Below are 27486 nucleotides of genomic sequence, written 5' to 3'. Positions count from 1 at the left end.
GACAAGGCTGCAGACTAGATTTGCTAAGCTCACATAGGGAAAGGTGTCTAAAGATAACAAAACTGGGACCAACACAAATATGCTCCTTGGTTGTTTGTTCTTTGTTGCAACAGACTGTGTATGACCACAATACATCGGTAGATGCACATGGTGCTGGTGCGTCCACTGTCCCGTGCAACTCATTAGCTGTTGTTAATCTAAGGCCATGTGTGGTTAAAAACTCCCTAGTACCTACCTGCTTGGTTGCAGGGACTAAACATGGACTAGAGGTTATTAAATGACATGATAAAAGACCATGTTACCCCTAGTAATGAACTAATAGAAACAAGGTGCGATGCATGGCAGGGGCAACTGTTGGAAAAAGTCCCAAAAAGACTCCCTCGGGGTCTTCTTTCTTTAGTCCCAAATGCCCACTTTTAGTCCTGAAAAGTCCTTCCTGTTTGGTTTAGATGTGACTGACAAGGAGTTTTTTTAGTCCCTACACCAAAATGTCCCTGTAAAAAAACACCCTCTAATAATGCCGCTGGAAAATTGATGCAATGCCACAGTTAAAAGCAAATTACATGTTTAACGAATTTTATTGTTAATATAATCTCTATGTTAATATTAATCAATGCCACCGTTTGAGAAATGCTACTGTCTTGCTTTCTTTCCCATTGAGATAAGGTAGATGCTTCTTTTTGTTGGCTTCTATGTCATCCACCGTTATTGACCACTAATTGTTTCCTTTGCACCTCTGTGTAAACAGGGTTATCTACTTCACCTCGTTGCCATTGTGACCTTTTGTTGCACTGCACAAAACACTTTTGTTTTAAGAGTGTTTTGTGTAGTTCAACCAAAATGTCACACCGACAACATTGCTTGATTGCTTGATCTTAGTGGAACTGCACAAGTGGAGATCTTACTTCCTATCCGTTAAGGTGAATTTGGTTCAGATCTTCTTCTTGTGAGTTGTTTGAATTCCGCATCATGAGAGGTTAGTACTAGCCTTCTTTCACATGATTCTGCAGTGTGCTTTCATATGTTGTGCTACTTGTACGATAATGTTGCTTGATTTTAGTGAACTGCACAAATGGAGACAAGACTTCCAATCTGTATGTGCACCGTAATATCCCATTGAGGTAAGATAAGGATATTTCACAACTGTTGGCCTGCATTTTGCCACTTTCATCAGAAAATTGATGTCATTTTTTAGTGCTATACTTGTGCTCCCTAATTGACATGCCAAATCTTACATTGAAGGCGAAGCTTGTCTGTTATTGAACCAAGTGATGAAGGGGAAGAACAAGCGGAAAAACAAAAATCAACTCCCGGTGTTGTAATAAATCACTAGAATTGTGATGACACAAGTAATGATATAGATTTGCATCTTAATTTATTGCTATGGCTGGAACGAGCAATTGTTTTGCCACTGATTTGATGACACTCTTAATGTAATATGTAATTATCTCTACTTGTGCAAACAGGGATCTTCTTTGAAGATACCATATATTTTAGTGGAACTACACAAAAAGATGTTGGAAACATTAAATTAATCGAGGAGTATATAGTAAGCATGGCCACCATAGTAGATAGCAACAGATGGTTCCGGAGAAGTGCTTGATCTGTATGCTCTACACAATAAGCCTCCTAACAAAGGTTGGTACTCGCCCACTAATTCATCCATATGATTGAGCTTTGTCATCTCTATTGGTGTTGTGCTACTGTTTAGATACTGTCATGAAAAAGTGGTATTGTCCTTGGGAAGTGCTTCATCTGTGCTGTTTTAAATATTTCCTTTCCTTTTTTTCAAGCAAATAGGGATGCTAGCATTTAGTTGTCCTCTTTTCTTTGCACAATAGGATCATCTTCCTCTGAAGAAGAATATGGAGTATGTGAAGTGACTAGTTCCGATTATGCCAAGATGAAGAAGCCCTGTCTATCTTTTCATCAGAAGGAGAAGTTGAAGGATGGTTATATTACTCCCCACAAGACCAAACTAACTTCAGCTCAGAAGGACTGACAAATCTCCATTTCTTTGCTGTGATGCGCGAGTACGATGTTGTTCTAGGATTCTCATCAGAAGGAGCAGTTGAAGGATGGTTACATTACTCCCCACAAGACCAAACTAACTTTAGCTCAGAAGGACTGACAAATCTCCATCTTTTTGCTGTGATGCGCGAGTACAATGTTGTTCTAGGATTCTTTCTGGTGAGTTCCATTTTTCTAAAAGTGTGCTCTACAAGGACCATGTAGGTGCCTATTTAAACTGTCAATTCATAGTACATTTTGCTTTATACTAATCACTTTTTTTGTATTTGTGCAAACAGGGGTGATCAGCTTGATTTCAATGGGAACTGCACAAGATGTTCATGAATACATCAAATCATTCATTTCCACCACAAGAAAGGAGGTGCCGATAAGTTCAAGGCGTTGCAACATATAATGTCGAAATCATACAAGCTACACGTGAATTTGGTTGATTTTGGTGGAACTACACAAAAAGAACAGTTGGTTTATTTAGCACGAGGTGCCATGTCAATGTCCGAACTGATGGCAAACCCTGCCCATTCCACAATCGTAGGCATTTGATATTTTGGAATGGGACAACCTTGTCAAATTTTTCTCATTGATTTTAAGACATGTGTTTGATATTTTTGAATGGGACGCCCTTGCTGTTAGTAGCGTCGATCAATTTTTTCTTTATTCTTTAGTTGTGAAGTAAATATTGCCTCTAACATGTGATTCGCTGAAATGCATAATCATCGATTGTTTTGAATGTTCTCTATGAATTGCTAGCCCTGTGTGTTTGATTGCAATGTACAGAAACGCTAAAAAACTGCTCAAACTCTTTGTACTCCTTCTGTTCCTTTTTACTTCGCACATTGTGAAAGTGCATACTTTTTTGTATAAGATTGGTCAAAGTAGAGATACTTTGACTGCAGGCAAAACTTGTATAGAAAGGACCGGAGGGAGTACATGTGAAACTGCTGCAAACGAGGTGATCACCCTGGGAATAATGCTAGTATGTATTGTTTTGCATGTTCATCCAATGCCAGTGATACAGGAATTCGAACTAATTGAAATAAATTCATTCTTACATGGTCGGATTTCATATAAACATGCCGGATTTAATTACATTTCATACATTCTTCAACTAAAAAGGGGTGTTTGTGGCCGCATGCATCTCCCAGATGCAGAGGCCGGGGGTCATCCTCCTTTTCTAAAAAAAATTAAAAATGGGTGCGCTAGAGGTATAATTAATTAATGGAAGCTACCCACCTGTGTCCTGCGGAGCCGAACAGAAGCTTCAGTGACTTAACTGCAGGTGTAGTTGCGTAACTGACATGTGGCCTGTTGGGCCAATGTGTCAGTCAGCCAACTGCACCAGCAATTAAGTAGAAGCAGCGTTCTTCTCCAGTGCAGCTCTCCGATTTCACGTCCCGGCCAAGAAGCTAACCGGCCGTCAATGGTCAACCCGCCTAGCTTGGCTTCAACTGGAGGGTAGCAGCGGTGACCTTACTTGGACCCGAGCGGCGGCGACCTACCGTGTTCTACTCTTCCTCGTTTTCTGTGTGGCGCGGCCTCGTTGGCAGCGGGGCGGGGCCTCGGTGGAGCCGGCAATGTCCTCTGTCTCGTTGCCGGCGGGCGGCGTCTCAGCGGAGCAGTGGAAATCCTCCCCCACGTTGCCGACAGGGTGGGGCCTCGGCTGAGCCGGCGATGTCCTCTGCCTCGTTGTTGGCGGGGCGGGGCCTCGGCGAAGCCGGCGGTGTCCTCTGCCTCGTTGTTGGTGCCGCGGGGCCTCGGCGGAGCAGGGCGTCGTCGATGACAGCGGAGCGGGGACTCGTCGGAGCCGGCATTGTCCTCTGCCTCGTCCTCGGTCTCGCCAAATAGCGCCTCGCCCGCTTCATCGCCCTCTTTGCTAGCCTCTTTGTAGGCAGCCGCCGCCTCCGCCACCCGCATGCGGTACCACCAGTGCTCGAGGCGGCCCTTGCGGGCGGAGCGGTACGAGTCGAGCAGCGCCTCCTGCTCCGCCCGCTCTGCGGTGATCTGCTCCTCCGCCTGCAGGTGCTCCTGGAGGAGATGGTGGTTGTAGGCGGCGTCGGCCTGCGCATCCCGGAACTGCTCCTCACGCATCTGCCTCACCCTGCCGATATATTGGGCATGGGCCTTGCCGATGGTCATGGTGAAATGGACCGGCGAGGATAGCGTGGAGGAGGGGGTTGGCGCCGGATCGTCGACTACCATGTTCTCCATTGGGACGTCGTCGTCCTCCGGCTGCCTGCCGGCCAACCGGTTGGCATCAATGGCTGCCATCTCCTTGTGGTACGTTGTCCGCCCGTCTCAAAGAGCGTTGGAGCGCGAGGAAGCCATGGTGGGAAGTAGTGGTGTGGACAGGAGAAAGGGAACGGATGCGGATGACTGCGGCTATGGCCGGCGCAGCAGTTTATATAAAAATGGTGGGCGGGCGGAGGGACGGACGTGTGGTGCTGGAGTAGCCTCCTCGGCAACCGCGTATCATTAATGTGTGCGGTAGATGGACGGACAGACGGCACTTGTGTCTTTTGAAGGCGGTGCAATCGCCTGCACCGGGAAGCGGGGCGGCTGGCGCTCACTGTTTCGGGCGGAAAGCGTGCGCGGGCGAGGAGATGACTTTACTTGGATAGGATGACAATGGGGACCCACCAGGTCCATAGCCTCCCGTACGCAAGTGCCTCCTTATTATTATATATATATATATATATAACTATAATATATATATATATAACTATATAGGGTCCCACACCATTGTCAACCTATGTACTCCCTCCTTTCCGGTTTATAGGGCTTATCTCAAAATTTTAGTTTTTCCATTTTATAAGGCTCAATTTGGTTGTTTTCCATCACATGTTCAGATTCCAAGGTGCATTAAATCATTGCATGCAAGTATTAAGAGAAAATTGACCAATGCATGTACTTTAAGCATGCATGCATTGCAATTAATGCATTGATAAACATAATTTTTTGAGGATAACAAGAGCATTAATTAGGTGCTTTTGCAAAACTACAAAAAGTATTCCACCACTCGCCATCTACCTTGATTGGTGAGATTTTTGAATTTAGAATTATAAACCGGAAATGAGGGAGTAGTCAATAAACAAGAGAATTGCACAAGAAGCGGCCGACAGCTGGGACCAAGCAGCTCGAGCAGTATTTGTGTTTTTGAGGTGTGAGCACTGCAGAGTTTTTCGATGTTTACCCCAGATATTAATTTTTCTCCTCTGAACAACAACGAAAACATCGCTGCAGGTATTAACTGGGCGGGCTGTGGCCCGTCTAGCCCAGGCCAGATATCCGGCCCAGATATTAATTTTTTCAAGCTGAAAATGGCTAGCCCAGCTATACTTTTTTTTGAGGAATACCCAGGCAAGGTCAAGTTGTTATTCTCCGCCCAGCTAGGCTGCAAATCTTTCCTAGGAGGGATGCATTAGGCTTAACAAGAAAATGGGCTTTAAGAAATAATAAATGGGATGTAATTATAAAAACTGGGTAGTAACTATAAAAAAATGCACCAAACAGTGATTACTTTATAAAATATTACTTTTGGAATATTGAAAATTTTAATTTCATTAATTGTTGCGAGCGCAATGTTTCGTTGGATTTTTACATAATAGAAATTTATATTGAAATTGTAGTTAATCTGACTAGAAATTTTGGGATAAAAATATTCGGTTCCCATCAAAATGTGGGAAATTTTATTGAATTCTGTTTTGAACGGTTGGTTGAAATGGGCTGTACTTTTAACAAACTGTAAATGGGCTGTAGTAAATTCCATTAGAATTCAAAAATGGGCTACACATTCTTACAAATCTCAAATGGGCTATAAGTTCTCTGCCACACACTTCTGGCCTCACTAAGTTGACGCGTCCCCTAAAAAAATAGAGTTGACGCGTATGCAAGGCTTTGTCATTTTATAGTCAACACACGGTTCTAGCAGCAGTGGCCGTTGGATGTCCATCCAACGGATGCCGTGCTTCTTCTTCAATCTCGGATATTCTAGCTTCACCCGCCCAAAAAATGATTCCTCCCCCTGACATCTGGGGCGCACCGTTTCGGAAGCTGACCTGTGGGCCTACTAAGTTGAGATACCAAGGGCTTTGTCAACTTAGTCAATATAAATGATTCTAGCAGCAGTGACCGTACAATGTCCATCCAACGGCCGTCGTGCTTCTTCAACCTCAGGTCTTCTTGCTCCAGCCGCCCAAAGAAGCACCGGTCGTGCCGCCTGCTCCTAGCTCCCGTGGCCGGCTGTGTTGCCGCGGAGGCCTCACCGCCCCCTACTACTCCCACCGCTAGCGAGGCCATCCCTCCACTCACCCACACCCCCTGTTATTCTGCGGGGACGACAATGCAGCTGAACCAGAGAACCCTCATACTCCTCTCCGCGTGTGCATCCACTGCCGCGTCTTCCCCGGCTCCGCGTCGTCCCCTTCCTAGGCCTCGCCGTCGTCCACCACCGTGGTGCTCTCGGCGCGGCGTGGTCAACATGGTCAAGGAACGATTTCCATCTGGCATGGACTGTACGTGGAGAGGCTGACAACTGGGTCCACGGCAGCCGCAAGGAAGTGCCTCCTTATTACGTGCAAAATAATTATTCCTCCACCTGACAGTGGGGACCCACCGGACGGGCCACCGTATTTCGCAAAAAAATGATTCGCCCCTGACTGCTGGGACCCACGAGCTACATCTTCGCACGCAAGTGCGTCCGAAAAAAAACGATTCGCCCCCAACTGCTGGGACCCACCAGCTACACCTTCGCACGCAAGGAAGTGCATCCGGGCAAAAAAAATGATTCGTCCCCTGACTGCTGGGACCCAGCAGCTACACCTTCGCATGCAAGGAAGTGCGTCCGGGCAAAAAGAAAAAATGATTCGCCCCCGTGACTGCTGGGACCCAGCAACTACACCTTCGCACGGAAGGAAGTGCATCCGGGCAAAAATACAACAACGATTCGGCCCCCTGACTGCTGGGACCCACCAGCTACGTCTTCGTAGGCAAGGAAGTGCCTGACAGTCGGGACCCACCTGGTCGGAGCGTACGTAGCGTTGTCATCCAGGTCGCGAACATGTATGTACATACTGGTCGATGTAGAGGCACGCACGTGTCATAGTAGAGGAGCGCACATGTCGTAGTAGAGGCGCACACATAGCATGTACACGTACGTACATCGGCTAGGGTGCAAGAAAGAAAATACGGCCACGTATGTGTACATACGGGCGGGGTCTCGAACGCTTAGTCACGCATAGGTACGGCGAGGGCTCGTGTTCATGGGAAGGCAGCGGAATGTGTCGTGTTCATGGGGAGGCAACGGAATGCGTCGTGTTCATGGGGAGGCAACGAAATGCGTCGTGTTCATCGGGAGGCAACGGAACGCGTGGGAGCCAACCGGCTTGGATGGAACAGGCGATGGAAACGAGGCCTGGCGTATCGCAGAACGGAGGAAATGGCCTTGTGTTCGACCGGCCACGTTCGGAACGGGGTCCTGTTTCGGGAGGGGTGTGGCGTACCGCAAAACAGAGGAAACGGACCTCCTACGGTCGAAATGGGGGTCCTGTTGATCGGGAGGGGTGTGGCGTACCGCAAAACGGAGGAAACAGACCTCCTACGGTCAAAATGGGGGTCCTGTTCATCGGGAGGGGTGTGGCGTACCGCAAAATAGAGGAAATGGACCTCCTACGATCGAAACGGGGGTCCTGTTCATCGAGAGGGGTGTGGCGTACCACAAAACGGACGAAACGGACTTGTGTTGGAGCGCTACGGTCGAAACGGGGGTCCTGTTCATCGGGAGGGGTGTGGCGTACCGCAAAACGGGACTCCACGGGATACTGTTCATCTCCATCGTCGACCTCCTCCAGCCTCCATGGGCTACCGTCGACCTCCTCCAGCCTCCACGGGCTCCTGTTCATCTAGCCTCCACCGCGCGCTACTCCATCGGCTACTGTTCAACCACCCTCCACCATCTTCTGTTCATCCAGCCCTCCACCGTCTACTGTTCATCCAGCCCTCCACACCACGGGGTCCTGTTCAACCACCCCTCCACGGCCACCCCTCCACCATCTACTGTTCATCCAGCCCTCCACACCACGGGGTCCTATTCATCCAGAGGCAACGCCACCGCTCACTGTTCATCCAACCCCCCCTCCCCCCCCGCAACGCTCACTGTTCATCCAATCGATCGGCTTCAGTTAGCAGCAGTAGCGAAGGAATCGCTCCATCGGGTTCAGTTAACAGCCATCGATCGATCGCTCGGGTTGAATAACGCGTAGCCTGCAGTGCAATCGCTCGGGTTCAGTTAGAGCCCAACGCCTCACTCGGGTTCAGTTAGAGCGAACGCCTCGCACGTGTACGAGAGAAACGCGCATTGCTTCTACCATAACCCGCAACTCCTCGAAATTTTCCACCGTAACCCGCAACTCCTCGAAATTTTCCTGCCCCTCGCTTCTACCATGGTTTTTTCCATCATGGACGGCCGAAAGAATGTCATGCAACTGCGTCTCCGGCCAGCCTAGGACGAAAAGCCCATTTTCTGTCATGATTTTTTGTCATAGAAGTAGGATCCCACCACATCTATGATCATACCGGATTCTGTCACAATTATCGTCATAGAAGTGTCATATGTATGACAGAAAAAAATTTCGTTCAGCCAAAATGTCAGAGATGTGTGTTTTTTTGTAGTGTCTTTGGTATATGAGTTGCGTAAATCATGTTCACCGTTTTGACCTCTGGTGGAATTTTTTTCTATCCCCCAGTGTTCGGCTGGCAAGGCTCATCCTCGTCTTCACTTGGCGTCTCCCTCCCCTTGTCCTCGGCGTTTAGTTTGCCGGCCTGCTTGAAGACCCAGCACTCTCTATTGGTGTGGTTTGCAGGTTTTTCGGGGGTGCCATGAATCTGACATAGTTTGTCTAGAATCTTGTTTAGGCTGGACGGTCCATCTCTGCTGCCTTTAAATGGCTTTTTACGTTGACCGGGTCGAGAGCCCCTGAATCCGGCATTGACCGCCATGTTATCTGGGCTGTCTTCATTATTACGACACTTGCTTTTATTGCGTCGTGTCTTCCCATTGCCATCCCTGACTTCGGATGTGCTTGGGTCACTGGTGCCGCTGCGGGCCAACCAGCTGTCCTCGCCCGCGCAAAAGCGGGTCATGAGTCTTGTTAAGGCTGCCATTGTCCTTGGCTTTTCCTGGCCGAGGTGTCTGGCTAGCCATTCGTCCCGGTTACTATGCTTGAAATCCGCTAAGGCTTCTGCATCCGGGCAGTCGACAATTTGATTCTTCTTAGTGAGAAATCTGCTCCAAAGCCTACGGGTTGACTCTCCGGGTTGTTGGATTATGTGACTTAGATCGTCAGCATCCGGAGGTCGGACATAGGTTCCTTGAAAATTAGCCCTGAAAACGTCCTCAAGTTCCTCCCAACTTCCAATTGAGTTTTCTGGGAGTCTTTTCAACCAGTGCCGAGTTGGTCCTCTGAGTACGAGGGGCAGGTATTTGATGTCGTGGAGATCATCACCTCGAGCCATATGGATCTGAAGAATAAAGTCCTCAATCTAGACCGCAGGGTCCGTCGTTCCGTCGTATGCCTCAATGTTTACAGGTTTAAACCCCTCTGGAAATTCATGATCCAGCACCTCATCGGTGAAACACAGGGGGTGTGTGGCACACCTGTACTTGACTGTGTCGTGGCATGGGTCCTACGGCTGTAGTGTTCAGTGCTGATTTAGAACTGGTGGTCGATCCATATAATCGGTTTTGAGGCCATGGTACTGCATAGGGACATGCTTCCTAGATCCATATAGGGACCTGGCTATGCCGGCTCTTTTGTCTAGGTGCTCATGTAGATCGTGTTCCTGGTACGTGCCTGCAACCTCTTTTACTTTACTAGGAGGGGGCGCTGATTTATATTTGGAGTTATCAGCATCTCTGTCTTGGCCACGGGGTGGCCTATCTGGCAGGTCAGCCGTATTGTTTTTCGGCGGTATGGGCGCGATAGCTGTCGGTGTCAAAACCGGCGGATCTCGGATAGGGGGTCCCGAACTGTGGGTCTAAGGCTAATGGTAACAGGAGGCGAGGGACATGATGTTTACCCAGGTTTGGGCCCTCTCTATGGAGGTAATACCCTACTTCCTGCTTGATTGATATTCATGATATGAGTATTACAATTGCTGATCTACCACGAGATCGTAGATGCTAAACCCTAGAAGCTAGCCTATGATTATGATTGTTGTTGTCCTACGGACCAAACCCTCCGGTTTATATAGACACCGAAGGGGGCTAGGGTTACACATAGTCGGTTACAGAGAAGGCGATCTACACATCCGAATCACCAAGCTTGCCATCCACGCAAAGGAGAGTCCCACCCGGACACGGGAGAAAGTCTTCAATCTTGTATCTTCATAATCCAACAGTCCGGACAAAGTATATAGTCGGACTGTCCGAGGACCCCCTAATCCAGGACTCCCTCAATAGCCCCTGAACCAGGCTTCAATGACGATGAGTCCGGCGCGCAGATTGTCTTCGGCATTTCAAGGAGGGTTCTTCTCCAAAAATCCCTGAGTACCTGTTGTAACGAGCAGTGTCCGGCTTCCCATTAATGTTGCACTCCTCGGCTTCTATACCCTAATAATGGCAGTCTCCACGTGTCGAGCAAATGCGAGAAGTCGGGGCATTTTACATCTGCCACCCTGACCATGTTAGTAAGTCATCTATTAAAGAGACAGGGATCCTCAGATCCAAATCACGCCATCTTCCCCAAGCGAGGATTCATCAGAGCGCGCCTGTGAAAACCATTCTGTCATGGCTGGCCACCGCAACTCCTCCTCTCGCTCCCCCAGCGCTAAGCCAGGCGATTCAGTTAAGTGCACCATATCCCATGGCGGGCCGGGTGGTGGAGCCGCAGACCCAGGGGTTTCTCCCGCCTGCATACCTTGTCCCTGTCCGAGCGATACTAGCCACTTACAATGGCGGGGAGAAAGTAGAGAGTTTCCCCAACCCATCCAAGGGGGAGCGACTATGCCTTGTCCCTCACTTGCTGAGGGGTCTTGGATTTCCAATCCATCCATTCCTCCGCGGGCTCCTGGAGCATTACGGCCTCTAGCTGTATAACTTCACCCCTGCCTCCATACTGCACATCGCAGGTTATGTCGCCCTTTGTGAGCTATTTTTGGGCTGCGAAGCTCATTTTGAGCTATGGAAGAGGTTGTTCTGCCTCGTCCCTCGTAATCAGGAGGGATCAATATATCAAGTGGGCGGAGCTGAAATATGGTGCGTCGCCGAAACCGGATACTTGTTCGGTACTCCAAAGAAGACATCTGAAGACTGGCCTTCGTAGTGGTTTTATGTAGAGGACGTCCCCCTTCCGGACCCAATTTGGATGGGCCTTCCTGAGTTTGCTAATGCCCTGGTAAAGAAACGCCACAGCTGGCGCCCCCGGAGCCCCCAGCAGGAAGATAACAGAGAGGTCCTTTACCTGATGAACAGGATAAAAACACAGGCCAAATCAAGACTGACAATAATCGAGGTTATGTCAATTTGTATAATGCGGGGGGTGCAGCCACTTCAATATCGAGGGAAACCCATGTGGCACTTCAATGGAGAAGACAATGCCACCCGCTGCGGTCGTAAAGGTCCGGACTCTGCCACCGCTCTGGCCGAAAATATTGTCTGATTTGTACAAAGGAGAAGAAGAGGAGTTCCTCCGTATTAAGCCACGAGATGGATTTTCCATGTACAACCCCCCAAGCTGGGTGAGCTACTATCTTTTACTCGACTCCATTCATTCCCGCATTCTTCGTCACAAATATTAACCTTACCCATTCATAGCAGGAACTGCGAAAAGCTGCGAGGGAGGTTCACAGTCCGCCTCCATAGCCAAAGGACCCTGACTGGGCCCTCGACCCCGAACTCGAAGAAGATCCATACATATCTGTGGAGCTTGTCGGCAGGACATTTTACCAGGCAAGTTGTGATGGCGCCTTGGTGGCCATCATCGCCGACTATCCTGGACTGCTCCCTGCATCGAATGTAAGTAAAACCGGAGTCCTAACTTCTGAGAAGGATCCCTATTTATGCCTTACCCCATGCACATATATTTTACTTTATAGAGGAGGCTATCGGGGCGCCGTGCCAAGCCCGCGGGGACTCATCAGCAAAGGGCACCCAAGCCAGGCAGGCTTAAGAGGAAGGCGGTTAGGATTGAGACACCGTCGCAAAGGTATGATTTAAAACCTGCTCCGTGATTATCATCTTTGAAATGTAACAACGTCCATTGTGCCCTGGCAGAAAGATTACTCGCCGGACTATCTCCGGAGACCCTGCCGGCCACGCCTCCACCAGCCGGATTCCAGAACCGACCTCAAGGGTGGAGGCTAACATGGGGACAATGCTGAACTATCCCCCTACAGAGGATGTGGATAGAATCTCCGCTACGAATTCCGAAGTGGAGAGCGCCATGAATCACCGGCGCCGACGGACCGTACTCTGCGATGCTAATTTCTCCGAAGAGGCGTCCAATGCCTTCAACTCGGGAGACGCGTATATCCGAGCTGCACAAGGTGGGCTTGCCAGAGCCACAGGCCAGTATTTAAAGGATATACAAGTGAGAAAAAAATCTAATAATTATGTATATCAGTAGACTCTCAGACTTGAAACAGTTGGCACAACTGATTTAAGGATCATTGTATGAATAGGTTCTCACAGAGAAGAACGCCCATTTATCTCAAGATCTAGAGGAGTGCAAAGCCCAGCTAAGGGCCGTAGTTGCCGAAATAGAGAAATCCAAGAAGGCCTCGTCTGGTAATACTTGTCTCGATCAAAGAGAATGTAATTACATATACCAGTTAGTATTCGGCATGCTTACAAATCTAACAATAGATTCTGCAGACAATCCCGGAGTGAATCCGGAGATCGTACAAGTGGATGAGCCACAAGCTCGACGACAGCTAGAGGCTAGCGAGCACGTGCTGTTAGGTGAGAGAAACACGATCTCCAGGATGCTAATACCCGGCTGGGCGTCGAATTAGTAGATGTTCGGGCCGAGCTTGCTGACTTCATGAAGGAGAATAAGAGGCTTCGACGTGGCATTTATAGTAAGTGCTTAAACAAACCTTTGTATAGTTCAGCAAAGAAACGAGTTAACAGAGTTATGTCTGTAGGTATGCTGACAGGCCGTCCTGAAGAGGAGATGCCCGGATCCGCAGGCGATCTTCTGCAAGAACTTCCACAACTGCATGAACGAGTTCGGCAGGTGATGGAGGGTATTGCCCATGCCTTGTGGCCGTCCACCTTCTAGCCAAGAAGCATGGGAGAGCTTGTAGAGCTGCTCAAGGGAGCGCGGTGGCATCTCCGATTATGGAAGATATCATCCTGCCGACAAGGTGCGAGGGAAGTCTAGGCCATGGTAATGACGCGGTACACCAAGGTGGATCGGAATCAAATGGTACTGGTCGGTCCTGTAGGGTCAGATGGGAAGGAAATTCCCGTTAGTCTGGTATATGACCAAGTAGAATTAGCCGCAAAGTATTCCCAACAGGATTGTAGGCTAGACAACCTGTTGGATGGTATAGAAGAAGATTTTAGCCAGTCTAAGTGACTATGTACTTCAGTGGACGTATTTTGTCCCTAGCCGGATTGTAAATCATTTGTCATGGCGGACCTTTTCGCTTCAGCCTCCGGACCCGATAGTCCAAAGTGTATCCGAATACCGCTCAGTTATGTAAACCGGGGTACGCATGGAAACCAGGCGTAGGGGTCATAAGTGCTTGAACAGACAAGTACCCAACTAGTTATGTTATATTACATGGATAGTAAGAAACATCTTCCAGAGAGAATAGTTCCGTTAAGGGTTCCTTTCCCTGGGCCCGCATGCATTAATGTGCATGTCCGAACTGCGAACAGAGACGCAGGATATAAAACATCTAGGGATTTATATTATAATAGGTAAAAAACATCTTTTGTTCACCGACTGAATAATCCCTTAAGAACGCTAGCTTTCGGCTTCACCCAGTCTGAGGTACACATCGGGCTGACCCGGTAGTAACAATCGCAGAAGTGCTCCCTTTTTTGCGTAGCCGAACTAACGGGAACGTAGGGCATAAACACAGGAGCCAGGAAACCAAGCTTGGCCAAAACTTAAGTCATATCGATGCATATAATGGCGAAGAAAAGGTACATATGGAAAAGTTACACATATGCAGTGGGCCTGAAGCCCGGAAAATATTTATATTAAGCTTCTGTATAAGAAGCCCCCAGGTATAATTAGTGCCCATAGCGCGTCGAAATTGTGTAAACGGGTCACACTTTAAGCCTTCTAGGGCTATATAAGAAAAAGACAGAATAGAAAGAGAGAGGATATAATTAAAAATGGCGGAGGTAAGGAGACAAACACAGAGTCCAGCGCTTAGGCCTAGATTCTTCGGAGTCTGGCCGTGTTCCACGGGTTCGGCTCTAGTCGATTATCTGATGCATCATGCAGGCGGTACGCTCCTCTGGTGAGAACTTTATCAATGATGAAGGGACCCTCCCACTTGGGCTTGAGCTTCTCCTTTTTCTTCGATGGTAGGCGTAGAACGAGTTCGCCAATACTATAAGTTTTGGCCCGTACTTCTCTGCTTTGATACCTTCGATCTTGTTGCTGATAGAATGCGGAACGAGCTTTTGCGACATCGCGCTCCTCCTCCAGGGCATCTAGATTGTCCTGCCAATCGAGCTCGGCTTCTCTCTCTTCATACATGCGCACCCGAGGTGAGTCATGAATAATATCGCAGGGAAATACCGCCTCTGCGCCATACACCATGAAGAATGGTGTGTATCCGGTAGTGCGATTCGGCGTGGTCCGCAGTCCCCATAGTTCGGAGTCGAGCTCCTCGACCCAGTGCATATCTGACGCCTTCAAGGATCGCACTAGTCTGGGTTTTATTCCGCTCATAATAAGACCATTTGCTCGTTCAACTTGACCGTTTGTTTGGGGGTGATAGACACAGGCGTAATTGAGCTTCATGCCCATGTTGCCGCACCAAGTTTTCACCTCATTGGCTGTGAAATTGGACCCATTGTCGGTGATGATGCTGTGGGGGACACCATAACAGTGTACAACCCCTGATATGAAGTCTATCACTGGTCCGGGTTCAGCTGATTTAACTGGTTTGGCCTCTATCCATTTGGTGAACTTGTCCACCATGACCAATAAGTATCTTTTCTTATGGCTTCCTCCTTTAAGGGGTCCGACCATATCGAGCCCCCAGACCGTGAAGGGCCAAGTTATGGGGATTGTTTGGAGAGCAGTACGGGGCATATGGCTCTGATTGGCGAAAAACTGGCAACCGACGCAATGTTGGACGAGATCCTGTGCATCTGCTAGGGCTGTCGGCCAGTAGAAACCTGTACGGAAGGCCTTGCTTACAAGGGGCCGAGCTGTGGCGTGGTGGCCGCCGAGTCCAGCGGGAATTTCGGCCAAGAGCTGCTGCCCTTCCTCTTCGAAGATGCATCTTTGGAGCACTCCGGTGGTGCTTTTCTTATAAAGCTCCCCCTCGTGGACCTTGTAGGCTTTGGAGCGCCGCACAATGCAGCCTGCCTCATTTTGGTCCTCGGGGAGTTCTTGCCTATTTAGGTAGGCTAAGAAGGGTTCGGTCCACGGGGCGAGGACAACCATGATTACGTGGGCTGAAGGTGTTATTTCGGTGGTGGAGCCTCTGATTATGTCAGTGTTTTAGGTATCTGGGGTCATGGTCAGATCCGGAGTAGTATTGCCGATCTCCCATTGCCACACCACGGATGGCTTGAATAGCCTTTCCAAGAAGATATTAGGTGGGACGGGTGTCGGTGTCAAAACCGGCGGATCTCGGGTATGGGGTCCCGAACTGTGCGTCTAAGTGTAATGGTAACAGGAGACTGGGGACACGATGTTTATCCAGGTTCGGGCCCTCTCGATGGAGGTAATACCCTACTTCCTGCTTGATTGATCTTGATGATATGAGTATTACAAGAGTTGATCTACCACGAGATCGTAGAGGCTAAACCCTAGAAGCTAGCCTATGATTATGATTGTTGTTGTCCTACGGATTAAACCCTCCAGTTTATATAGACACCAGAGGGGGCTAGGGTTACATAGAGTCGGTTACAGAGAAGGAGATCTACACATCCGAATTGTGAAGCTTGCCTTCCACGCAAAGGAGAGTCCCACCCGGACACGGGACGAAGTCTTCAATCTTGTATCGTCATAGTCCAATAGTCCGGCCAAAGTATATAGTCCGGCTGTCCGGATACCCCCTTATCCAGGACTCCCTCAGTAGCCCCTGAACCAGGCTTCAATGACGATGAGTCCGGCGCACAGATTGTCTTCGGCATTGCAAGGCGGGTTCCATCTCCAAATACTCCAAAGTAATCTTCGAACACTTAAATCGTGTCCGGCTTTGCAAGACAAAATTCCACATACCACCGTAGAGAGAACAATATTTCACGAATCTAATCTGCTGACAAGTCTTCTCAGTGTGACAGCACGCCATGGTACGGTCATTATTCAAACCGTTTTCTCCTAACCAGCTACAGTGCATATTGCGAGGCGGTTTCCTTGGCACGTCTTGTCGAAGCAGAGATCGTGTCCCGTTACTGCGGGATTCTCATCAATACGGGTGTGGCTAACCCAACCGCACCACCAATCGCGGTGAGTGGGGAACGAGGAGGTTTTACTAGGCAAGCGGGGGGGGGGGGGGCGAAGTTTCATCGCTTCTATAAAGAGAAAATGCCTCTTCCTTTCCACCCACCCCTTCTCCTTCTGCTCATCCATCCCCTTTCGCTTGAGCCCTAACACCCAAGCGTTCCTCTTCTCCACCAACAAAGGCTCTCCGAAAATGTCTGGATCCGGAGAAGGAGGCAAGTGGATGGCCTCTACCGTCCAGGAGAAGGATATCAAAAAGCTTTGGGAGGCCGGGTACTTGGCCAAGAAAATCGGCCACCGTCTTCCAACAGCGGGAAAGATTATCCCCACTCCGGAGCCCCATGAGAGGGTCATGTTCCTCCCTCATTTTGTCCGCGGGCTCGGGTTTCCCCTTCACCCATTTGTTCGCGGCATCATGTATTATTATGGGATCGATTTCCATGATTTATCTCCCAACTCCTTCCTCAACATCTCGAGGTTTATTGTCGTGTGCGAGGCCTTTCTCCGCATCACGCCACACTTCAGCCTATGGCCGAAGATCTTCAATGTGAAGCCCAAGGTGGTGAGCAGCGAGCACACCGAGTGCGGAGGCGCCATGGTGAGCAGGATGCCCAAGGTCACATGGCCGATAGGTACCTTCAATGATTCCGTCAAAGAGTGGCAGCAACAGTGGTTCTATATTACTGAGCCGCGCGGCAAAAAGTGGGCCGCTGCTCCTGAGTTCCGATCCGGAGCCCCTTTGCGGCTTACGTCCTGGCCCAAGAAGGGCTTGAGCTGGTCCTCATCCAACGAACTGTCGGTGATCCAGACACGCGTTAAAGGTATGGAAGACAAGGCCATCAAGCTTGTTGATGTAGTCCAGGTGATGTTGGTCCGCCTGGTTCTTCATTGTCAACATCGAGCCTACAATTTGTGGGAGTATGACCCGGCCGAGCAGCAAACCCTGCGAGAGCTTTTCGGCTCCTCACACAAGGACATCTAGAAGGTGCTTTTTAAGTCCGGCAAACCATGGCCGGACTCCACCGCGGACCACGAGTACCAACTGCCCCACCCCGCAAGTCCAGTAAGTAATCTTTATATTTTGTTCATCCATATGTTTCATGGTCATATCCGGGAAAGATGCTCTAACGTGCTTCCCGTAATTATCCTAGGGATGGACGAAGAAGGCGGGGCAGATACACTGTTCGGCCCTGTTGCCAGAAGAACCAGCCGGACCACTTCTGATGAAGATGCTGGTCCCGGCGCGTCACGAGGAAACAAAGAAAGAGGCCCATAAAGAGGCCAAGGAGACCAGGAGCGGCCTTCGTCATCGTAGTGCTTCGGACACAAAATCCGAAGACTCCAATACCCATATCTCCCCCGAAGAGGAAGATGAGGAGGAAGAAGACGAGTCCCCCACTAGGGGAGGAAAGAAAAGGATGGCCTCCTCATCCCTGGAGGCCGAATTGCCTAAGAGGGGAAAACCCCCCATTCCAGAGGCGTCCACCACGGCTACCAACAACAGCCCGGAGTGGGATCCCAGGGTCCAGCCCTTGGTAAACTCGTAAGTATACGAAATCTGAACATGCCTATGGGTCGAGGATCACTAAAGAGTAATATTTTAACTTGCACCACACTTTTTGCAGTCTGGCAAGGTCTCGTGCCGAACAGTCCTCATCGGAGGATTCATTGAGCTCAGATGCCCTAGAGAGCGAGACACCTCCAAGGGTCCCTTCCCCTAAGCCTTGTTGTGACACCGAGGTGTCATCCCGAAAGGACCCGGGCCAGGAGGGGCGTACCTCAGGGGCCGGACACGCGGGAGCGGCGGTTCCCATGAGTGTCGACGGCGGGGGCGGCCTTGGATTTGGCCCAAAGCCGGACACAGTTCCGGAGACCCTTGAGGCTCCGGAATCTGGTAGGCAGCCCCTCTTGACTAGAGGGGGTGATCCTGCTTTGCCTGCGACCTCTGTCCAACCAGAGGTGCAGGGCAACTTATCGACATCGCTGAAGAGCGCTTCCCATTGTCGATGAACATCACGCCCTTATGGGCGTGGTGATTGAAAAGATTCAAGCCGCTGAGAGCGGACTGAATGAATCCTACGTCAGTCTTATAGAAGGCTTGGAGGTGCGTTTTTAGGAATTTTTGGGAGGTTGTCATAGTATAGATAGTAGCACCTGATACACTATCCGGTGAAGAAGAGAGCCGGACAGGGGATCAAATTTCCGTTCATAGGAGACTCAGCTAATGGCATATGTCTTTTCCTTTGTAAACAGGCGTCTGTAGCGACTGCCCCCTCTCACACTGCAGAAGTATCCAGACTGAAACAGAGTGTGGAGCGGGCCGAAGAAGAACTTGGCCAAGTAAAGAAGCAGTTGGAGGACAAACAAGGTATGTCGGAACCTTATTGAGTTTAGCACAAATAATTAGGTGTGCCTAATGGAAGCATTTATATGGCACGCTCTAGGGGCGAATGCCGAAATTGACGCGCTTAAGAAGGTTGTTGCCTTGGCCAAAATGAAGGCAGCCGTGGAGTAGGCTCTCCGCGAGAAGCACGAGGCCAGGGTTATTGAAGCTGAACGGGAGCTCCAGGAAGCCGTGGATAAAGGCGAGACTTTGGAGCAGAGTCTATCATTGAAAGAATCCGAACTCGCTCAAGCTCTCCAAGCCGTAAATGATGCTCGGGGGGGAGCCCAAGCTGCTCTGAAGGATATTTAGGAGGCGAGGAAGATTGCAACTGGTAAGGCTTTTTCCTATTCCAAGCGATTTATATGCGGGAGCAAGAAAAATGCAGGGTGACCCATTGAATCCAGATTTCTCCAGGGGCGTTTGCGGATCTGCCGTGCAGCATATCTGATGCTGCTCAATTCTATCGAGCTGAGGAGAAGAAGACTGTAGAAAAGCTCTTCTGGTCGCAGTATTTGGCACCGAATTATCCAGTGCCATTTGTCGACCAGCTGAAGCAGCTGGTCGAACTACACCAGGCGGCCGAACTAGCCATTAAGGATTTGATTATCCGGCTATGGCCCGCCGAGCCCATTCCGAGCAGTTACTTTGGACTTGTGAAGCGGATTGTGAGTGCTTGTCCTCGGCGTGACGTCATTAAGCGGTCGGTCTGTATAGAAGGCGCGCGAATGGCGTTTGCCCACGCGAAAGTGCACTAGGGAAAACTGGATGCTGAGAAGCTGATGACCGAGGGACCACCGGAGGGGAAGGAGCACTGCAAGCCCGAATTGTATTATGATGGTGTCTTGAAAGGGGCCCACCTTGTGGCGGAGCAATGTGCCAAAGACATTATATTTCCCTGAAGACAGTCATGCTGTCCTTTTGTAAGGCGGAACAAAGTCACTTTTATTTGTATTTTCCTGTTATATCAAAGTTGTCCTCCTGTGTGGTCGTTTGATATATTAATCTTTGAGAGTTGGCAATCGTCGGCTTCTGCCCCCACATAGGAAGTACGGGGGTGTTCGGGATACACCTGAACACTCTTTACCCCAGTCTTGGGTCCATAAAGGAGGTCTTCAGCACAGCGAACCAGGCAATCAGACTATAGGGATTTATCACTCTCACTTAGCCATATGAATTTGAGTATGGTAGGCGCAGCCCCTGGTGTTCGGAAGACCGCACACCGGGCTCTAACAACACCTGATCGGTAGACCAATCCGTCGCAGTCTGCATTTTTTATGGCATTGTGCGGAATAAATCCTTAAAGATTTTAGAATCTCTCAAATAGCTGACCAGCTCTCGCCTTATCATGACAGTCAGTTTTCGGCTTTCTCTACTGAGGTGCTCGTCCAGAAAAACCGGGACACAATCGCAGTAGTTCTCCCAGCGCTACCTTAGCCGATATTGCGGAACGTAAGGTACCAAAACATGGGAGCCGGGAAAACCCAACTAATGACCCAAGACATGATTTGGAGCTGATGCATATAATGCTATAAGTTTGGGGTGCCGAGCGACCGAGAAGGTGGTCGGACTTTGTTGCCATAGTGCGGGTACAATGAAGCCCCTAGCGTTTTGAGGCATAACACGATGTTCGGATGCCATTATGACAAAATGTCAATGGAAAATGATAACATATAAGCGTCAAATGACTCTACATGTTGTATTCGACTAATACGGCTATGCATATGAGTACGGTGCATGTTATAAAGGAAAGGCATGACAGCTCACTCTGTGCATTCTAAAACTGAACCGAAAAACCATACCGAAAATAAACCGAACCGAACCGATTTTTTTGTTTTTATGGTTTCTGGTTTCGGTATGGTATGAACTTTTCATACCGATTTGAACTTTGGTTTTTATGGTATATACGAAAAAACCAAATGGTTAACCGAATAAACCAAAGTAAAAGATAAATTTATATTTCTTGAGATGAACAACCGTACAAGTTGTCATTTTTCTTGTACATGAGTCAAATTCACTACTAAGCACCAACATTTTTCTTGTAACATTGTCATTTTTCTCTTTTTAAAATGCTAAGCACGTCCATAACTATCAACAGATGAATCAATGCATGCATATATACTTATATATATAGTCATATACTATTTGTGTAAAATAGAATGTGTTTTGAGTCATAAATTTGCAAATTATTATTACGTCATTTTCAAATTCGCGTCAACTTTGGTTTTTATCGTAAATACCGAAACCATACCGAAATAATTTGGTATATACCGAAACCGAACCGTATTTTAATTTCATACCGTATTTACCGAAGTATTAATAACGTACATACCGAAAAACCGTATAAACCGAACCATGTAAACCGAATAAACCAAACGCATAGGGCTAATGACAGCAGAACCTGTAGGGACCGGGCGGTGGTGAGCGGTATATGGATCCGAAGTAATGTTCGGATTGTATTAGGGGATGTATGAAGATTCCCCCTTTATACGTTCGAGCTGATTCCATGTCGCTAGCCCAGTTGTATGCAAAGGCGAACCTGCAAAGAAAATGCCAGAGGCGTTTGTGTGCCACGGAGCGGCTGAGTCGTAGGAAGTATCCCGTCCCTGCTTATGCCGGAGGGTTTATCCAAGCCCTAATCAGTTTGAGATATCGTGAATTAGTTCAGACTCCTCTATCGGTGTCCCGGAGTTTGGCTATCGAATCAAGGTTCGATTGAAAAAAGCCGCGACTCGCTGCTTCTGTTGCTAAATTGGTCGAATGCTCTTCGGCGCCGAGGTGAAGCTCGGTCTTGCTCATAATTGTGACTATGTCACGTGGGCCTTGTGTTTTAAGATTGCCATAGGCATAGCGTGATACCGCGTTGAATCGCAGTTCACGCTGGCGAGGCGTAGTAGCTACTGCCTAGAGGGATAATGTCGAAGACCAACTCTTCGGTATGGTGACTTTTTGGTCGTCCGAGGACCATCTTTAGAGTGATGGGGCCTATAGGACTGATCTTCGCACCTTGTATGACACCTTGAAATGATGTTTTTAGTGGGTTTGATCTTTAAGTGATCCATACCTATCCGGCGCACTGTGTCCTATTGCAGCAAGTTTGGACTGTTGTATCTGTCAATAGGAGGATATCGCTTGTTGATATTAGCCAGACGGTCTAGTCGATCGAAAATGATCGGTCATATGTTTATATGGTGGGGAAACTTGCTTTGTTGAGTTGACATCCCGAAGAGTGTACGTTCGCTCCCATTTGGGGATGTGGGCAGTGTTTATCATTTTGCCGTGTTGGCAGAAGAGATTTCTTTTTACCCTGTATTGCTTGATGATCTGGGCTCCTTGCTCTCAGACCCCTTCTTACTGTTTTCAACGCCGACCTGCCGACTTGTTTAAAGACCCAGCATTCTCTGTTGGTATGATTGGCTGCCGTTCCTAGGGTACCATGAATTTGACATGGGCGGTTGAGTATGCGGCTCAGGCCGGATGGACTCGAATTTTGAAGTGTCTTCTCCGGCTGACCGGGTTGAGGGCCACGGACTCCTGTATTGACTGCCACGTCCTTGGCATCATCATTTCTCTTGGGATGCTTGTGTTTGTTGTGTCGAGGTTTGAAGATGCTGTCCCTGGCTTCTGATGTGCCCGGGGTGCTTGCTATGTTGTTGTTTAATATATTTTGCTAGTCCTGCGCATAGCCCCTGGCCGTAGTTTGCTGGCGGCGGGGTTTAGGCTGGCGTTGGGTTTTTAGTGCATCCTCCTCGAATTGAGGTAGTAGCCTGCGCTTTGGGTAACTTTTTGTTTGGAGCTCGAGTCCATATTACTCGGCCGCCAGGACATCGGTCCATCTGTCTGTGAGCAGATCTTGATCAGCTTGGAGCTGTTGCTGCTTATTTTTCAGGCATCTTATAGTGGCTATGAGCCGGCGCTTGAAGCGCTCCTGCCCTATGGGATCCTCCGGTACGCCGAATTCAGCATCGCCGATGCTCACGTCGTGTTCGGAGGGAGGCATATAGTTGTCGTCCTCCAAATATCCATCCGTCGCCTGTTCATCTGGGCTGACCTGCCTGTGTTCCTGTTCGGCCTGCTCGAAGGTAGGCTGATCAGGGTTGTATTCTTCTTCGGCACCATCTGGATTGTTTTCTTCTCCTGTGCCGGTATTGCTGTGGCGGGGCTTGGAGCGGCGTCGATGACGAACGTCCTTTGATTTCTTCCCTGAGGGGTTATCTTCTGTTGCCTCATTGCCATTGTTTTCTGTGGGGGTGTCCACCATATATATATCATATGAAGAGGTGGCGGTCCAGCGCCCTATGGGCGGTGGTTCCTGTTCTTCTCCTACATCATCGTCTATACCGTTGATGTCTTCGGAGTCAAAGTCAAGCACGTCGGTCAAATCATCAACCGTAGCTATGAAGTGGGTGGTGGGTGGGTAACGAATTTCTTCGTCGCCTACTTCCCACTGAAGCTGGACATAGTTTGGCCAGGAGTCTCCTGACAGAGAGAGAGACCTTAACGAATTTAGCACATCACCAAAGGGGGAGTGCTGAAAGATATCCGCGGTGGTGAACTCCATTACTGGAGCCCATTCAGACTGGATGGGCCCGGGCGCACGCGGTTCGGAACCCACGTCCGGACACAAGTCCAGGGGTCTGGTGACGCTGATTCCCTTAACGGCGTAATCTGTGTTCGGCTCTACCACCAAAGAGTATGCGGCTTCCATGGCGGGGGCCGTCCACCCGTCCTCGGACGATACGGTCTGCCCCGGATTTAGGTCCGGAGCAGTTGCAGAGGCGATATCCCGAATACTGTCCGACAGCTGATTTAAGTCGTGCTCGTCGTGACTATTCGGCGCTCCTCATGTAGGCCTGAATCCCTCGAAGATTAAGTCTCCGCGGATATCGGTCGTGTAGTTCAAGTTTCCAAACCTGACCTGATGGCCAGCAGCGTAGCTGTTGATCTGCTCTAGATGGCCAAGCGAATTGGCCCATAGTGCGAAGCCACCGAACACGAAGATCTGTCCGGGGAGAAAAGTCCCACTTTGGACTATGTTGTTGAAGATTGAAGGAGCCATCATGCCTTATAGCGACGACGCAGAGGAACTCTCAATGAAAGAACTAATGTCGGTGTCAAAACCGGCGGATCTCCGGTAGGGGGTCCCAAACTATGCGTCTAAGGCTAATGGTGACAGGAGACTGGGGACACGATGTTTACCTAGGTTCGGGCCCTCTCGATGGAGGTAATACCCTACTTCCAGCTTGATTGATCTTGATGATATGAGTATTAGAAGAGTTGATCTACCACGAGATCATAGAAGCTAAACCCTAGAAGCTAGCCTATGATTATAATTGTCGTTGTCCTATGGACTAAACCGTCCGGTTTATATAGACACTGAAGGGGGCTAGGGTAACACAGAGTCGGTTACAGAGAAGGAGATCTACACATCCTAATCGCCAAGCTTGCCTTCCACGCAAAGGAGAGTCCCACCCGGACACATGACAAAGTCTTCAATCTTGTATCGTCATAGTCCAACAGTCCGGCCAAAGTATGTAGTCCGGCTGTCCGGATACCCCCTTATCAAGGACACCCTCAACGGGGTTGCGCTAGGCGCCAATGCGGGTGAGGATATTGATACGTCTCTGATCTATAATTTTTTATTGTTCCATGCCAATATTCTTCAACTTTCATATACTTTTGGCAAATTTTTATACTATTTTTGGGACTAACATATTGATCCAGTGCCCAATGTCAGTTCCTATTTGTTGCATGTTTTATGTTTCACAGAAAACCAATATCAAACAGAGTTGAAACGGGATAAAAACGGACGGAGAATTATTTTGGAATATTTGGGATTTTTCGGAGGAAGAATCAACGCGAAACGGTGTCCAAGGTGGCCATGAGACAGGGGTGCATGCCCCAGGGAGGAAGGCGTGCCCTGTACTCTCCTGCCCCCCCCCCCCCCCGTAAGGCGGTTGATGACCTTCTTTTGCTGCAAGAAAGCTAATTTTGTGAGAAAAATCTGGGTGAAAGATTCACCCCAATCAGAGTTACGGATCTCCGGATATTAAACAAACGGTGAAGGGGTAGAATCTGGGAACGCAGAAACATAGTGATAGATCCAATCTTGGAGGGGCTCTCGCCCCTCCCACGCCATGGGAGCCAAGGACCAGAGAGGAAACCCTTCTCCCATCTAGGGAGGAGGTCAAGGAAGAAGAAGAAGAAGGGGGGCCCTCTCCCCCTTGCTTCCGGTGGTGCCGGAACGCTGCCGGGGGCCATCACCATCACAGCGATCTACACCAACACCTCTGCCGTCTTCACCAACATCTCCATCACCTTCCCCCATCTATATTCAGAGGTCCACTCTCCCGCATCCCGCTGTACCCTCTACTTGAGCATGGTGCTTTATGCTTCATATTATTTTCCAATGATATGTTGCCATCCTATGATGTCTGAGTAGATTTATTGTCCTATCGGCGATTGATGAATTGCTATGATTGGTTTGAGTTGCATGTTTTATTATTGGTGCTGTCCTATTGTGCCCTCCGTGTCGCGCAAGCGTGAGGGATTCCCGCTGTAGGATTTGCAATATGTTCATGATTTGCTTATGGTGGGTGGCGTGAGTGATAGAAGCATAGACCCCGGTAAGTAGGTTGTTTGTGTATGGGATAAAGGGGACTTGATACTTTAATGCTATGGTTGGGTTTTACCTTAATGAATATTTAGTAGTTGAGGATGCTTGCTAGAGTTCCAATCATAAGTGCATACGATCCAAGTAGAGAAAGTATGTTAGCTTATGCCTGTCCCTCAAATAGAAATGCAATAGTGATTACCGGTCTAGTAACGTAGTCAATTGCTTAGGGACAACTCCACAACTCCTGCCACCACTTTTCCACACTCGCTATATTTACTTTATTGCATCTTTATCTAAACATCCCCTACTTTTTATTTACGTGTTCTTTATTATCTTGCAAACCTATCCTATCACACCTACAAAGTACTTCTAGTTTCATATTTGTTCTAGGTAACGCGAACGTCAAGCGTGCGTAGAGTTGTATCGGTGGTCAATAGAACTTGAGGGAATATTTATTCTACATTTAGCTCCTCGTTGGGTTCAACACTCTTACTTATCGAAAACTTTTGTGATCCCCTACACTTGTGGGCTCTCAGATATCTGCCGCTTGGTTGTTTTCTCGGACCACATGATGGAATTCGAGCCCCTCGGACCGAGCTGATATCTTGAGGACGGCATTACGGTAGGCCGCCATTTTCGGATCCTTGGCGTCAAAGTCTCCATTTATTTGAGATATTGCGAGGTTCGAATCCCCCACGCACTTAGGCGTTGGATGCCCATAGAGACTGCCATCCGAAGACCATGCAACAGAGCCTCGTATTCGGCTGCATTGTTGGAGTCTGTGTATAGTATTTGGAGTACGTATTGGACTGTATCTCCGGTGGGGGATGTCAGGACGACGCCCGCTCTCAGTCTAGCCAGCATCTTAGAGACGTCGAAGTGCATGATCCAATTGGAGTATGCGCCGTACTCTTTAGGGAGTTCGGCCTCTGTCCATTCGACGACGAAGTCAGCCAGTACTTGCGAATTAATGGCTCGCCGTGGTTTATATATGATGTCGAACGGGAGGAGCTCGATGGCCCACTTAGCAATCCGTCCTATGGCATCGCGGTTATTTATTATATCATTGAGTGGTACTTCGGAGGCCACCGTGATTGAACACTCTTGAAAGTAGTGTCGTAGTTTCCAGGATGCCATGAAGACCGCGTATGCTATCTTTTGATAATGTGGGTACCTTGATTTGCATGGTGTGAGGACATTGGATACATAGTATACCGGCTTTTGAAGCGGGAATTTATGTCCGTCCTCCTCTCGTTCGACGACGAGCACCGCGCTTACAACTTGGTGTGTTGCAGCTATGTATAATAGCATGGGTTCACCAATGTTTGGTGTGGCCAGGATTGGGTTGCTGGCCAAGAGAGCCTTTATTCCTTCCAGTCCGGCCATAGCCGCATCCATTCACTCGAAGTGTTCGGTGCGTCGAAGGAGGCGATAGAGAGGTAGTGCCTTTTCTCCCAATCGGGAGATAAAGCGGCTTAAAGCAGCCGCACATCCAGTTAATTTCTGGATTTTCTTGAGGTCTGTTGAGGTAGCCAATTGTGACAAAGCTCGGATTTTAGCCGGGTTTGCTTCAATTCCTCTATTGGAAATGATGAAGCCCAGAAGCTTTCTGGCAGGAACACCAAAAACACATTTTTCTGGATTGAGCTTGAAGCCATATATTCGGAGGTTGTCGAACGTGAGCCTCAAATCATCTATTAGCGATTCGACGTGTCTGGTCTTGATGACCACGTCGTCTACGTATGCTTCAATTGTTTTGCCAATTTGTTTTTCCAGGCATGTCTGAATCATGCGTTGATAGGTTGCTCCAGCATTTTTGA

The sequence above is a fragment of the Triticum aestivum genome, chromosome 2B (assembly GCF_018294505.1).
Source record: "Triticum aestivum cultivar Chinese Spring chromosome 2B, IWGSC CS RefSeq v2.1, whole genome shotgun sequence".
Taxonomy (NCBI): domain Eukaryota; kingdom Viridiplantae; phylum Streptophyta; class Magnoliopsida; order Poales; family Poaceae; genus Triticum; species Triticum aestivum.
Note: the sequence above shows the minus strand (reverse complement) of the source record.